Here is a 16,776-nt window from a genome sequence, read left to right as displayed (position 1 = left end):
GCTAGCTAGTGTAAATTATATCTTAAACTATGACTACTCCCTAGGATAGCATTTTCCAAACTGTGTTTCCAGGGACTATGAATAGGTGATGGGTAGAACAGACATTCTTGAGGAAACACACAAACGTTCTTGTCGAGAACACCCAAGGATCTCAGAAGTCCTGAAGTTTTTTTTAAAAATCTGCTTAATTTTGATTAACTCAGTGGTGGTTTTCGCTTTTTAAAAATTGTATCTGTATTTTAAATTTTTTTTCTACAATGAGTTAGTATTACTTTTTAAAGAAAATATGGATCAAATTTCATTAGAATAAAAAAGAATAAAATTTAGGCCACCAAATGTAGCTTCTAGCTTTCTTTAATCTCCACCCTATTCTTCTTTTACTTCTGTGGGAGAACTAAGGACAGCATGATGTCAGATTCGAAAATAACAAATGCTTCATAAAATTTCCTTTTTGAAAAGATAACTCAATTAGGATAGTTTGTATAACCATTGAATGATTCAGATACTTGCCCTTTTGGGAATCCCCTTCATCCCAGTTAAAGGCATGAAGCAACAAGGCATCTGTGCAATTAACTGCTCAACCTAATTACTCTAAAGAAGTGAGTCAGCCAAATCCTGGGACATTAAAAACTTCCAGTGGACAGGAGTGCCACAGAATCTGGGAACCACATTCAACTTTTCCAAGCTTGAGCTTAGACAGCTGGTCAGAGACATTAGGCTACATTTGTAGGCAACAACTCAGGGAACTGGCTTTTCCTGAAAAAGGAGATTTTCTCCCAAGATCGCTTTCAGAACAAACCGTAAAGGGATAACCCCATATCCTTTGAAAATCTTTATTCCTGGGAAGTATTCAAAATTTTTCAAGTGGGACATGGTGTGATGTATAGGCTATTCTTCTCAAGGAGGGAGCATTTGGTGTGTGTGTGATACCTTGAGGATAATCAAGGACCCAACACTCTTAGGTGAAATGCCTTTGGAGAGAAACTGAAGTCTGTTACAATTAGATTAGAAAGAAACACATGTTTGACATTCTAGAAAGCTTTGAAACTTAGACTGTTGAGTCCAACAGTATGGGACAATGTTTCCAATTGGCAATGAAGAGGCTAAATGATTCTTGTTTCTCTTTGGTGGAAGTGAAACAGAATACTAGTTGAGTAAGTATCACTTAGATAAGCAAAGTCAGTTGGACTTCAGTCTCTAGTGGGTTTTGAGGTTATGACTACACTTTGAGCTCCTGGAGGGGTACCACTCCAGGTAACAATAGGCCATTTGGGCTTTCGTGAGTGGGGACCTTCAGGCAGAATAAATTCAAACTTAGAAAAGTCAGGCAGAGGAGATACTGTGCTGACCTGTCCAGAACACTGATGACTTAATGACAAGAACTGGTAAGTGTAATTTTGGTTAAAATGTAATTTCTTAACTGGAAAAAAATGGCTTTTTTCTTAACCACTTTGGAAATTTAATGAAAAATTCAATATTCTTCATTTTTAAGTAGTTTGCCCTTTAGTATAAAACGGCCAAATATCCCCTACCAAAAAGAAGAACAAGGAGATAGAGGAAAAATGAGAGGTGGGCAAGGACCACACTATCACGAATGGTACACTGAGCACCACTGCAGTGCCCATCGCATGCCCTTGGCCAACAGCAATGGTGGAACCTAGTACCCCGCAAAGTGCATGCTGAGCTTTCTTCTGCCTCGTGGTACCTGAAGCAAGTTTCAGTGAGGCACGTTCCCTCTCATTCCTTGGGACAAACTGTCCTGGTGAGGGAAAGCTCTAATACTCATGCACAAGACATTCCATGACAGTAACGATAGCACTTACTCACATTTACATTTATATGTCTGGTCTTTTCTCAATCTGTTTCTCGGAAAGAAAACTCAAATACCGGACTGTCTAGTTTAAAACCAGACACATGGCAACCCTATTTACTGAAACTTTACTGCTGGGCACTGTGCTATTTGCTTTCACATATATTGTGTCTTAGTCAATCCTTGTAATGGTTCTGTGAGTAAAGTAGGATTCCTATTTTACAGATGAGGAAGCTAAAGCTCAGAGAGGTTAAGTGGTGTGCTTACAGTCACCTAGATTGTTATTGGATAAGGTACTGTGACCCCTAGAATATTTGACCTTACATTTCTTTATTTTTCTTTGATATTTGATGCATTGAAATGATTCAAGATTTCTTAAAATCTGTCATCAAGTTTTTCCTTGGTTGAAGTCTGGATATGGAACACTTCAAAACATAATAGCACCCTTGGGATCTCAGAAAGTATGCTGCCTATGAAGTATTAGGAAAAGATTTGGAGAGTGGCATCAATAATCAACTGTTAATAAATTTGAAAGAGCCACATTTTGCAAAAAACAAACAAACAAACAAAAAACAAAACAAAACAAACAAAAAAAGAAATTCCACCAACAAGACCATGAAAGACTGAAAGAATTACAAGCTTTGACAATGAATGGTGTCCCCATGGCTTGGTCAGGAGCCATCTCAGAGTCTCATCTTAGTAAGTTGCAAAATCTGCCCAATTGCTGTCACCTATTGGCTATTGGATACCTAGTTTGATCAGATTTTCAGGCTCTTTATTAGTTTCCTTTTAAAACTTTCAAATGATTTTATGCAATGAATGGAACCAGATGGAAAGACACTGATACCTCTTTCATCTTCCTAAGCAAATGCCCAGGGAAATCACGTGACAGTTTTCCAATTGCAGATTTTTCCAATGGTGTGAATCTTTTAGGCAAGGATTCCTGGAGGTGTGAGCCAATTTTTTCCCAAGAGACTTTTCACTGTCCCTTATGCTGACAAATTGGAGCTTCCTGTGAAAGTAGCATTTCACAACAAAACTTCAAGAACTATCAGCTGTACTACTGATACAAACTTGATGAACACGTCTCTGTTTCAATCTTGGGCAACAAAAAGTACTTCTGAAATGTTGTTTTAAAAAGTGTCTTTATTCATTGTAGAGTTGACTTACGGTTGCATATATAGCCATTTCTATTTTCGGGTTAGCCACAGGCATTTTTTTCTTGAACTTCTGAAGATGATACAACTCCTAGATTTTACTATCATAGTGCCAGGTTGTGGGAACTCTTTCTTGACTTCACTTTAATAGGTGTGAAGAGTGCATGACTGTTCTGCTTTCGAATTTGCACTCTGAACTGTTGAATTTGTATGCAGAGCACCAATTAAATTCTTGGCAGCATGAGTAGAAGTTGGTTTATCCACGATGATAGGCAGGCTTTCTGGGGATGAGTATTTCCTTTTAGTAAGAGCAGACAGCCCATCTATTAGAAGCTGCCCCCTAGTTTCTGAGGCACATGGACTAGACTAGGGTATTTTATTGGGTCACTAGAAATGTAACATTTGGATTGGCCAACAGGCTCAGAAATCCTCCAAATTGTAGGGTTGAGAAAAGGGTGCAGTTCTTGGTAGTGTAATACCCTCATCAGTCTGTGAATTCTTTTTATGAAATTTAAGTTCCTTAACAATAATTGATAGAGCAGATAGTAAGCACTTTTGCAAACATTCTGATGTGTTATCAAATGCCCTTATCTTAAATGAAACAAGAATAGTGAGAGGCTTTAGAAGAACATATGTTGTGCCTCACAGATGTTCAGGGACACAGCTGGAATGTGTTTAACGTAACTTTATCTTATATGCTTCAGAATACTAGAAACCTCTCAGCATGTGTAAATGCTGAAGACTCTTTTATTCACAAGAATAGAAATCCACCTCAAATAAACAAGAGAAACAAAGGAAACTTGCTGGAGTATAGATCTGGGGAAGCCTAGGGCTGGAGCTGTCTTTGTAGACTACAGCAATCCAAATGATGTTGTTGGCTTTTTCTCCCTCTTTTGCTTGCTCTTGCTTTTCTCCTTCAGCCCAAGGGCTTCCTTCCTTCAAGTAGACAGCTTTAGAATTACATCATCCAGTTTAACAGTCCCATGAAGAACTAAAAAGAACTTCATTCTCTCAGAGTCTTACATAAAATCTAAAAGGACTTCAATTTGTCCAGGAGTGTTATATGCTGAACACAAGCTCACCATTTCAATAAATGTTTAAGACACTGGTTCAGGCAGTATGAAGAAATTGAAAAATATCCTTGATCTCCCACAAGAATGTAGAAGGTGTAGGACATTAACAAATATGTAATTTGAGGCAGCAGGTGATATATAGAGAAGAGACAACTAAAACGATGGAAATCAGACAGATCAGCTGAATGTGACACACGTGCTTTTGTTTGTTTGTTTTGTTTTGTATTGCTTTTGTTTAGACGGAGTCTTGCTCTGTTACCAGGCTGGAGTGCAGTGGTGCAATGTTGGCTCACTGCAACCTCTGTCTCCCGTGTTCAACAATTCTTCTGCCTCAGCCTCCCGAGTAGCTGGGACCACAGGCATGCACCACCACGCTAATTTTTTGTATTTTAGTAGAGATGGGGTTTCACCATGTTGGTCAGGCTGGTCTCGAGCTTCCAACCTCAGGTGATCCACCCGCCTCAGCCTCCCAAAGTGCTGGGATTACAGGTGTAAGCCACCGTGCCCCACCCTGCAAGTGCTTTCATGAAGAAAAATAGTTAATGTTTTTTGAAGAGTAACTTCTATTTTAGTGATGGAGAATGAGGGGTAGGGGGAGAGTCATTCCAGGAAGAAGCCATGGTATAAAGATTGGCAAAGAAGCAGAAAAAAGGGAAGAGTTAGGAGTTTGTTTTGAATAAAATATAGATTTTGTTTTAAAAAGAATTCTTAGCTAAAGTTAGAAATGTTGATATTAGATCATAGAAGACTTTAAGTTTTGAGCTTTAACCTAAATTATTTCGACTTTTTCCAGAAGGCTTTGTAGCGTCAGTGAAGATTTTAGAGCAAGCAGAGACAGGATCAAGTAATTTATCAGAGAGTTTCGATGGCAGTCATAAGGGGGAAGGACTGGATGGAGAATCTACTTAATGCAATTTCAAGAAATGAAACCTAACTATAGATAAATGGGAGATAGCAGGGCATCCTGAATGTGTGACTAGAAGGAATGAGATTGCTTTTTTTTTTTTTTTTTTAGACAGTCTCACTCTGTCCCCAGGCTGGAGTGCAGTGGCACAATCTCGGCTCACTGCAGCCTCCACCCCCAGGTTCAAGAGATTCTCCTGCATCAGCCTCCCTAGTAGCTGGGACTACATGCATGCACCACAACATCCAGCTAACTTTTTGTATTTTTAATAGAGATGGGGTTTTGCCATCTTGGCTAGGCTGGTTTTGAACTCCTGACCTCAAATGATCCGCCCCTTTCAGCCTCCCAAAGTGCTGGGATTATAGGTGCAAGCCACCGTGCCTGGCCAAGATAGCTCTTTTTAAAGTAAAGCTCTAAGTCTCTTACACAGGGTTTTGGGTGATGGCTACAAATTGGAAGCCAATATCAAACTTTATGTGTATTACATGGCTGTGTCTTATTTTCTATGCTCAGATCTATGTATTTTAACCAATGGCTGGACATTTCCTTGTATGTCCCACCACCGCCTCACACTCAATACCTCCTTTCCCCTCCTCTTTTTGTGAAGGCATCATTAGCAATTCAGGCGTGGTCATTCCTAGGAATAGATACCAACTTGGGTGAATCGCAATGACTTCCTCTAATTCCAGCATTTTTATGTGGGTAGAAATCAAGTTAAAATGAGCATGGAGGACAAACTGGGAGGGGAGACGAGGCACACAAAAGTCATCTGTAGCCTTAGGGCCTGGGTTCAGAGGCACAGGCAGCCTGCCCTCTGTGCAGGCCACGTGAGCCGGGTGGAATGAGCTAGAAGTCCCAATGCGGACAATCAGCAGACAGGAGACCCAAATCTTTCGAGCAGTGGCTGGGTGGAGACTCTTCTTTCACCTCTAGTAGCTGAGACATGTCCAAACACAAGCCCTCATTTTGTAACTTAGAAGCCTCCACTAGGCTTCATCTGCATCCATGTGTATTAATTTAAATACAGGTCAGCTGCTATAACCAAGACCCCAAAATAATAGTGACTCAAATCAGATAGATTTTATTTTTCTCAGATAGTAATAGGAACATAAGCAGCCCAGAGCTGATGTGGTCCCTCACAATATCAGCAATTTTAGCTCCTTACACTATATCACATGGTCTCAGTGCGTCCATGGTCCCACTAGCAGGAAGAAGAGGGGCCCTCTAAGGGTGCAATCTGAAAGTTGTACACACTGCTTCCTCTCACATCCTGTTGGTTAATACTTGGACAAAAGCTACACATAGCTAGAAACGCTACAGCTGTGTGTTCAGCTCGTAACATAGCTGACATGTACATAGCGCTCCCTGGGAACCAAGCACTGTTCTAACAGCTTTATACAAACTGACTTACAACAACTCTATGAGGTAAGCACTATTGTTATTCCCACTTTTCAGGTAGGGTAACAGAGGCACAGAGAGGTAGAATACCTCAGCAAGGTCATCAGATAGCAATTGATGGTGGTGAAGTTCAGACCCTCACAGGTTGAATCCAAAATTTGTGATCTTGACCATTCTGCAATGCTGCCTCTAAAATCCAGGGTTTGGTTACTAAAGGAAGAGGGAGAGAATGAAAACTGGAGGACGACAGCTAGCACTACTATTGCACTCCAGCATCCACATTTGTCACCCACAGCAATGGCTCCAAGCTTTGGGATTCTCTCCCTTGTCCCTCCATTCCTTCTAGTTTTCCAGCACACTCCTATTCACAACAGCCTACAGCCCCTGCCTCGCATCCCTGCAGAAATGGCTATCAAGGTAACTTCTGGTCTAACCTCCTGGCTGTCAGCTTTTCCATACTCCAGCCTCCCAGATACCTCTTGGCCAAAGGAATCTGCCCCAAATACCACTTTTGTCATGCCATGCCCCTCTTTAGAAATCCCCAGAGGAGAAGCACCACTTAATTGGATCAATTTCCTTCTAAGCCTGGCCTTCAGGGCCCTTCATCATCTGGTTCCAAACATATATTTCAAACTTACAGATTTCTCCTCAGGACCCACACGAAACTCTCTACACCTTTCAGATTGATCTAATTATGCCACGTGTACTCGTGAAACTCAGCTGTCTGGATAGAAAAGGAAGAGTTGGATGGGCGCGGTGGCTCAAGCCTGTAATCCCAGCACTTTGGAAGGCCGAGACGGGTGGATCACAAGGTCAGGAGATCGAGACCATCCTGGCTAACGTGGTGAAACCCCGTCTCTACTAAAAAATGCAAAAAAAAACTAGCCAGGCAAGGTGGCAGGCACCTGTAGTCCCAGTTACTTGGGAGGCTGAGGCAGGAGAATGGCATAAATGCGGGAGGCGGCGCTTGCAGTGAGCAGAGATCCGGCCACTGCATTCCAGCCTGGGCGACAGAGCAAGACTCCGTCTCAAAAAAAAAAAAAAAGAAAAGAAAAGGAAGAGTCACTTATACATTGACACAGGCATTTTGCTTAAGTCATTACCACTGAGAATGGCCATGTCTTGCCCCTGTTTGCTTGCCTGAACTCTACCCACTCCAGCTTGGTCCTATCTGCCTAGGGGGTAACTCAGAGTTCTGCACCACTTGCACTGAATGAATGTGTACTCAGTGGTTCGCCTTCCAACACAGTGGTGCTCACTCCTCCCCATGTCCTCACTGCTATTCCCCTTGTCTGGCCAATGGTGTTGGCCCTCTTTCTGTGTATGTCACCTTGCAGCTCGTGGAGACAGAGGCAAAGTTTTATCCTATTGTGATGCCCCCACTGCACTGAGACACTTAATATACCTTGTTGATTGGCTGATAATTTGTGCTAAGCGGCTTCTTTAGTCACCCTTGAGAATCCCTATAAGTAACATAACTTGAAAAACAATTGTCCAGCTAGTGGACAATTATGCTACATTAGCAGGCAGGCAGGATTGCCTAATGTTAAAAGTAAGAAACTAAGAATCTTTCCCCTCTTTCTCTGCTGTGGATGTGCATTGTCCATCTTATATCAGTCAGAGAAGGTAGTTATGGTTTTAGAAGAATATTTGATTCTCAGAAGAACACCTTCCTGTATTTTGTATAAACAAAATATTCAGTATCTCCCCAATTACTTGCAGCTATCTTTGAGCTCAAATTGAGCACTAGCTCTCTCTTCTCAAGCACCCACTTTAACATAGGGGGAAGGAAGCCAATGGGCATGAATGGAAGAGCTTGATTTCAGAAAGGATGGGATTATGTGCTTCTGGAACGAAGGAGGAGGAATGTGCTTTTTAAAGGGACACCTTTCACAACCCTTGTTTGTGCGCTTGGCTCCAGAGTAAGAGGGAAGAGATGGTGACAAGAATATATTTTAAAGCCAGGGTGTTGTTAGATTGTCTTAGACTTCTGAGCTTTCAGAGTGTTTGTTCAGGAGGTGGTTTCCAAGGTTTTACAACTTTGCTAAAAACATTTGGTCTCCTCTTTAGATCTATTCGGCTGATATCATTTTTAGTGACTTCCGAGGCAGCATTGTTGCTAAGAATTGATACAGCAATGAATCTTTACTAGTGCCCATCAAAACTGGACTTTTGTATCTCACATTTTACTTTGGCTATTTTTTTGTCTTTTTTAGAAATTCCCCGGAAACCGGTTTTGTCTTGTCAATTGAATAACAAGCATGGAATTTATATAATCACTACCTTGTCACAGTACAACTGATTTGCATCTTCTGGTTAAATGCAAATTGTCCATTCTTCAGTTCAACGACATTTGCCTCTCTTTAAAGGAACAGCACTAAAGTGACTTGTAGACATGACTGTTTGTTTAGCTTGGTTTCTCTCTTTGATCTCATGTTAACATACCTTAATGGCAGGTAATGATTGATAATAGAGTATTGTAAAGTTCAGGTAATAAATACTGCTTAACTCATAATAATGCTGAATAATGTACTTTTTATGACTTGGTTTGATGGAAAATTTCCTTGTCAGCTTGGTCTAATTGTCCAAACAAAACCACCCATTACTTGAAGAAATACATGTCCACCCTAGACACATTAATTAGGGTCATGGCTGGGCTGCACGAAGGAATATAGTAACACTTTAGTTATCTTTAAATGTAATCTTTGGACAATCTTACTAATGCCAAACTCAGGTTTAATGAGGAACTCTTGTTTACACTTGCCCTTTGAGGCTCACGGGCCTAGGTTGAAATCTCTGGTGATGGCTGTAGCCACATGTACACACACCAGGGTCTTTTCTTTGAGGTTACCAGAAGTCATCAATTCTAGTGGTTTGAACATAGAAAATCACAATAGGAAGTTATCTTTATCTTGGCACAGGGGATGAGGAGGTTTCTATGAAGAGAAAAAGGAATATCTTTTTAATTGTTTATGACTGGATATCTGAAGACAGTAAACATCAGCTAGTATTGAGTTTAGAGTAAAATGGGGATTTGGTGTCTTGGCAGTGACAAGCTCAGGTGCTGTATATTAAAGTGTTTAGCCAAGTCCTACTTGCCCAAGTGTGGAATTTCCACAATGTTTAATTATCTTGGAAGTCCCAGGAATATTCCAGAGGAAGTCCCAGGAATATTCCAGAGAACATTAGAAACCCAGGAATCCCATTTACAATAGCAAAAAAATAAAATAAAGTAAAATAAAATAAAATACTTAAGAACAATTTTAACCAAGAAGGTGAAAGATCTATACACTGAAAACTGTGATATACTGATGAAAGAAACTGAAGAAGACACAAATAAAAGGAAAGATTTTCCATGTTTATTGATTGGAAGAAATCATATTGTTAAAATGTCCATACTATCCAAAGAAATCCATAAAGTCAGTGCAATCCCTATTAAAATTCAAATGACCATTTTTTTGTAGAAAAAGAGAAAATGATACTAAAAGTCATATAGAACCACAAAAGATCTCAAACAGCCAAAGGAATCTTTTGGCAAAAAGAACAAAGCTGGAGACATCTCAAAATTTGCTACAAAACTATAATAATGAAAACAAGATGATACTGGCAAAAAACAGACATAGAGACCAATGGAACAGAATAGAGAGCCTAGAAATAAATCTACACATCAACAGTCAACTACAAGCAACTTTGACAAAGTTGACAGGAACAAATTATCTTCAATAAATGATATTGGGAAAATGGGATACCACCTGCAAAAGAATAAAATAGGACCCTTACCCCATAAGAAACACAAACTTAAAAATGGATTAAAGACTTAAAATTAAGAACTGAAACTATAAAACTACTAGAAGAAAACATAGGGAAAATCTCCATGACATTGGTCTGGGCAATAATTTTTTGGTTATGACCACAAAAGCATAGGCACCAAAAGCAAAAATAGACAAATAGGATTGCATCAAACTAAAAATCTTATGCACTGCCAAAGAAACAATCAACAGAGTGAAGAGACATCCTATGGAATGGGAGAAAATATATGCAAACCATACATCTGATAAGGGATTAATATCAAAAATATATAAGGAACTTAAACAACTCAATAACAAGAAAACAAATAGCCCAGTTTTAAAAATGGGCAAAGGATCTGAATAGACATTTCTCAAAAGAACACATAAAAATGATCAATAGGTAAATGAAAAAATGTTCAACATTACTAATCATCAGGGAAATGCAAATTACAGCAAAGAGCTATCACCTCACACCTGTTAGAATGGCTTCTATCAAAAAGATGAAATATAAGTGCTGACAAGGATGTGGAGAAGAGGGAACCCTTATATATTGTTTCTGGAAACGTACATTAGTACAGTCATTATGGAAAACAGTATGGAGTGATATGGTTTTGCTGTGTCCCCATCCAAATCTCATCTTGAATAATAGCCTCCATAATCCCCACATGTCATGGAAGGGACCTGGTGGGAGGTAATTTAATCATGGGGGTGGGTCTTTCCCATGCTGTTCTCATGATAGTGAATAAGTCTGACGAGATCTTTTGGTTTTATAAAGGGCAGTCCTCCTGCACACACTCTCTTGCCAGCCACCAAGTAAGATGTGCCTTTGCTCCTCCTTTGCCTTCCGCCATGATTGTGAGGCCTCACTACCCATGTGAAACTGTGAGTCCATTAAACTTCTTTTTCTTTGTAAATTACCCAGTCTTGGGTATTTCTTCACAGCACTATGAAAATGGACTAATACAGGAGATTCCCCCCCAAATTAAAAATAACTACCATATGATCCAGAATTTTCGTTTCTGAATATATATCCGAAGGAAATGAAATCAGTATGTTGAGGATACATCTGCATTCATTTCATTTGAAATGTTCATTTTGGCATTGTTTATAATAGTCCAGATATGGAAGCAACCTAACTGTTTGACAATGAATGACTGGATAAGGAAACTGTGGTATATACGCATGATGGAATACTATTCAGGCTTTATAAAGTAGGAAATCTTGCCAGGTGAGGTGCTCCTACCTGTAATCTCAGCTATTTGGGAGGCTAAGGTGGAAGGATTGCTTGAGACCAGGCATTGGAGGCTGCAGTGAGCTATGATGGCACCACTGCACACCGGCCTGGATGACAGATCAAGATTCTGTCTCTAAAAATAATTTTGTAGAGAATAAAGTATCCCTTTTATTTGCAAGAACATGGATGAACCTAGAAGGCATTATGCTAAGTGAAATCAGCCAGGCACAGAAAGAAAAATACTGCATGATCACATTTATATGTGGAATCCAAAAATGTCAACCACTTAGAAGTAGAGAGTAGAATGGTGTTTACCAGGGTCTGGAGTGAGTATGGCTGGACAGATGCTGGTCAAAGGGTACAAAGTTTCAGTCGGAAAAAAGAAATAAGTTTTTGTTTTTTTTTTTTTTACAATAGATTCTTTACAATAGATCTATTGTAAAGTATGGTGAATATTGTTAATAATAATGTCTTGTATACTTAAACATTACTAAGAGTAGATTTTAAATGTCCTCACCACAAAAAAATGGTAAGTAGGTGAGGTGATGAGTATGTTAATTAGCTTGATTTAATCATTCTACAATGTCTACACATATCAAAAATCACATTGTACCCCATAAATATATAAAATTTAAAAAGTATTTTAAAAATATAAAATATATAAAATTAAAAAATATATAAAATTTAAAAAGAAAAAATAAAATTAAATTAAAGAGATATTTGCTGGCCAATTTTGGGAAAAAAAGACAAAGAACTTCAGGAGATGGCCATGTGTAGACTTTTAACAAAATGACCAATGTAAAATCCAAGGTTTAATCAGGTATTTGAGAAAAGGTGTTTGACTTTAAAGTTTGGAAATGATTCCATTCATGATTCCAAAGAATAATAATTACCAGACTCGATTCAGGAGCTAGTTTCCTACATATTATTAAAAAAGAGGATGTGTTTAATTTTTCAGATTTGAGCCAAATTGTCATCTTGTTGAAGATAGGTTTGTATGTCATTTAATACCCACATTTTTAAGGAAACTCACAAGAACCCCGCAATGGTAAAAATTCATTTCCATATTGTTGTAATCACGTTATTTTCTTTCCTGACAAATAAAGGACTTGTTCTTTAGCTGTTATACACTCATGGTTCTGACTGTCATTAGGTACCCAGAATGGCTCAATTTGATGAGTAATGTTGTCCACTTCACACATATTACTTGCTGCCTACCATGAGTCTTAATTTTTTTAAGAGTAGGCTATTTCTTACTGGCTTTAAGACAAAATCTGTTTCTCCTTAACAATTTTGCCCTTTTATCCTGATGATTCACTTCGTGTTTTACTTTAGTCGGTTTGGACTGAAATTTTTGGAAGACTACAAAATAAAAAATGCCATTTTTTAGAACTTCGGTCTACAGATTTATGCAAAGATTGGGGTCTTGATGGGTGTATCAGTCTGTTCTGACATTGCTATAAAGAAATACCTGAGACTGAGTAATTTATAAAGAAAAGAGGTTCAATTGACTCATGATTCTGCAGGGTGTATGGGAAGCATGATGCTGGCATCTGCTCAGCTCCTGGGGAGACCTCAGGAAATTTACAATTATGGCAGAAGGCAAAGGGGGTGCCAGAGGTGAACGGGTAGCAGGCCCCTCACATGACCAGACTAAGAGCAAGAGAGAGCTCGAGGGTGGAGATGCCACATACTTTTAAACAACCAGATCTCACAAGAATTCACTCACTATCGCAAGAACAGCACCAAGAGGATGGTGTTAACTAATTTGATTGTGACAATTATTACACATATAACAAATCATCACATTGGACACTTTGAACATATGTGATTTTTACTTGTCAATTAAATATTTAAAATTTAAAAATAGTTAATAATAATAATGTGGCATGTAGTATATAATAGTTTTTATTCTTTTACGACTGTTTCCCAAGCTGTATTCCAAGGACAAGTTCCAGAAGATGTTAGTAGATATTGTACTAAAAAATAATTCTATGGTTCAGTAATTTTGTATATAAAGGAATAAATAGACTTCTTTACTCAAAAAATTCTCAGAGCCTTTAGTATGCCAACATACATTGTGAATTTTCCGGAGCACATTGGATGCAGTGGCTCTCAAACTAATTTGACTATGAAAATGAGTTTTGTTGTTGTTATTGTTGTTTTATATATATGTGTATATATATATATTTTAAGTTCTGGGATACTGTTAATTTGTTTTTTAAGAAATACAGCCATTGTCATCCAGGGACAGTCTGTTTCGTTAGATGACTGATGACGTCTAGTACAATAGATTATGAATATGAAAGTTCCCCCAACAAATGGCTCTCCATCAGAAAAGAAACACTCGTGAAAGTAAACATAGATATTTGTAGTTTACAAATCGCATTTGTGTAGCAAGCGATAACTTATTCCAGTGCATTGATGGGACACAGTGAATTACCCTGTTAAGCTGTGTATTGTGACCTAGAGAGGCCTTGAACATGCATGGCCCTGATCTACCTAAGAAGAGCCTGCAGCCCTGGGGCTGGTCTTCTCCCACTTGAGTCCACTCTCCCTTTTCAGCCTTTTGAGTTTTGTTAACACTCTTCCCTTTTCTCTTCAGCTGCTCCCTCTATCTGTGGAGAGTTGTAGACATACAGACATTTAACTATGAAAAAGGTAAAAGCAAGCACAGTGGGAAAAGACTGGCAAAGAGAAACACAGATGGAGGTGAGGAGTTAATAGTAAAGACAGAGGAGAGAGACACGCTGACCACAGGCCTCTAACAACCATCTTTCAACATGCATGCCGTGATTGTTTATTCTGTGGTCAGATGACATATCATGTGGCATGCAAGTCACTTTAAGCCCTGACATCAGAAAGATTCCTACATTGCAAGGGAGGGTTGGCAATAAAGAATAGCATTGTCTGCTTTCTTGCGATGAGATGAAGACAATTTTGGAAGCTCCTTAGGAAAGTTCTAAACAGACAAGTTTTTCCTTTTCTTTGTCATATTTCCCACTGTCAGACTCTATGCATCTACAGTCTTAGTTTATATTCCTAGCAAGAGCAAAACTGTATTTGACTTCCTTCTGTAGACATTCTCACTGCATTGTTAATAAAGAAAAAGGGGTATGAAGAGAAGAAATGAGCTCAGAAAACACTCGATGGATGAGTGGAACACAAGACACTGCAGACAGAAGTGAGCAAATTTCAAAAGAAAGCCTTCTGTGGGTGCATTACTTAGGATTACCTTCAGATGTGAGTGACGAAGAACCCATGATAACAGTGGTTTAGATGAGATTGAATTGTATTTCTCTCTCATGTAGAAGTGCAGGTAGGCGGTCTGGGGCTGATATGGTGATATGGTGTTCCACACACCTTGTTTCTTTTCTATGAGGCTGAGACGTGTAGCTTTGACCACCTCATGCTTCAAAATGCTAGCATCTGCATGCTAAGGAATAGGATGAAAAAAGCAATTGAAGAGAGGAAGAGCGAGAAAGGGCACATGTGTGCTGTCCTCTCAGGAAGGTTTCTGGAACAACTATACAACCTTCTATTTACAACCCATTGGCCAGAACTCACATAGCCATACCTAGCTGCAGGAGAGTCTGAAAAAATCAATCTTTGTTCTGGGAAGCTGTTTGTTCAGTCAAAACCTCAGCTCATTTACTGTGGTAGAATGAGACAACTGATATGAGGGAGGATGCCATAGACTGTACAATTCTCACAAAAATGTTTGACCCCTCATTTGCCAGTATCGTCATATTTGGCCCTGTGATTTGCTTTAGACAATGAGATATAAGGCAAAGCTTTAAGAGCTGAGTGATAGTTTACCATGTCCTCTTTCCCCCATGCCCTGAGATTGGCAACACGTCAGAGGCTGTTTGGTCACTCAGGTCCTGGATACGATGACGTGGAGCACAGCTGCCGCTGGCCTATCACAAACATGAGACACCAGTGGAAAATAGAGCTTTGTGATTGGAAGCCACTGAGATTTGGGGTCATTTGTTACTGCAGCATAACCGAACTCCGTGATTCTCAAAGTGCAATTCCTAAACCATTAGCATCAGCATCACCAGGGAATTGGTTAGAAATGCAAATTCTCAGCCTCATCCTGGACTTACTGAATTAGAAACATGAGCAGCACCCAGCAATCAGTGGTTTAACAAGTCCTTCCTTGTTAAACTAAGGGAGATTCTAAATTGCGCTAAAGTGTGACAGTCAGTGCTCTGGCCTATGTTGACAGATACAGGGAGGACTGACTATCTCTATCACATGTGAAGGCAAAAATAGGGAGAAGGGGTTCCCATCTATTCCTCCAGAGAGGAGAGAGAGAAGCAGCAGATTCAGTGACTACAACGGAGGAAGTGGCATCTTCCTGTCATTTGGTATGAACTTAGCCCTAAAGGAAGAGACCACAGCTATAGAAGTTGTGAATCACAATTCTTCATTCCAGTGAGAAAATCAGTTATTGCAAGAAGAGAAACAGTTGCTCCCATAGTCTTGAAGCTGCAGGAGTGGAGCCATACCTTAGAAATCTATGTCTTACTTCTTTGAACTTATGGCACCCTATTGTTATAGCTGGAGTGCACACAAAGCACTAAAACAACATATCTTGAACATGAGAGTAACTTGCCCTATTAAATGGCCTATATCTGACTTTTTCCAGATACTACCGCCTCAAGAGAGTTGAGACACCCTAGGTTTTCCAAAACATGGCTGACACGTGGGTCAGCGTACGATGTCTGCATCCTGCTGAGAGCAGGATCTGAGGCTGGCCCCAGAAATTTCCAGGGTGCGGCTCTGCAGGGCTGCAAATGAGCAGTGGATGCATCCTCACAGAAAGCCTTCAGTGCCCATTTTCCACTCCCTGTCAGAACGTCCACATTGTCTGGATTACTCTGATCTATCAAGCAGAACTCCATGCTCTAGATGTTTTCTAACTATCCACCTTCCTCCCACTTCTCACTCTCTCAAGACTCCAGGTGGGGAGTCATGAGGGAAATAGGCTGAAACCAAGATGTATGCTGCGTGTGGCTCTTCTAGATGTAGGGTTTTCTCAACCCAGCCAACCTGTAAGTGTGAGTGCCCTCTGCACAGGTGTCAGGAGATGTTCATAGGAATAAGCCTTCCATAGGCCATGACAGGAAATCCAGTCAAAGCAGGGTGTGGTGCTTGAGCCCAGAAACCTTGGCATGTGGAGGAGAGGTGGCACTGATATCCCTCCTCACTCCAGGCAAGTGACTGTATTTCCTCCTCTGAGTTTGTGAGAAATTCAGGTTTGAAAAAAAATACCAAATAACCCTAATGAGGCAGCAATTTACCTTGAATCGGCAATAGTCTACATGCATTTGCCTCACAGTGTGAACCAAGCAAACCTCTCCATCGAGTGAAGGAGCAAGCACCTCATTTGCTGCCTTGGGCTGA

The 16,776-nt window shown here is 39.8% G+C and overlaps 1 long non-coding RNA gene across 1 annotated transcript in view; it reads left to right on the top strand.

The window, feature by feature from the left end:
* Nucleotides 1–10,346, top strand: part of LOC103876335 — a 97,328-nt gene extending 86,982 nt beyond the window's left edge. The window contains exon 4 of the long non-coding RNA XR_002516166.2: nucleotides 8,559–10,346. This is a non-coding gene — a long non-coding RNA (uncharacterized LOC103876335). The remainder of the gene's footprint in view (nucleotides 1–8,558) is intronic.
* Nucleotides 10,347–16,776: the final 6,430 nt, after the last annotated feature.

This window comes from Papio anubis, chromosome 10, assembly GCF_008728515.1.
Source record: "Papio anubis isolate 15944 chromosome 10, Panubis1.0, whole genome shotgun sequence".
NCBI classification, from domain to species: Eukaryota; Metazoa; Chordata; class Mammalia; order Primates; family Cercopithecidae; genus Papio; species Papio anubis.
This window is presented reverse-complemented; position numbering and strand designations above follow the sequence as displayed.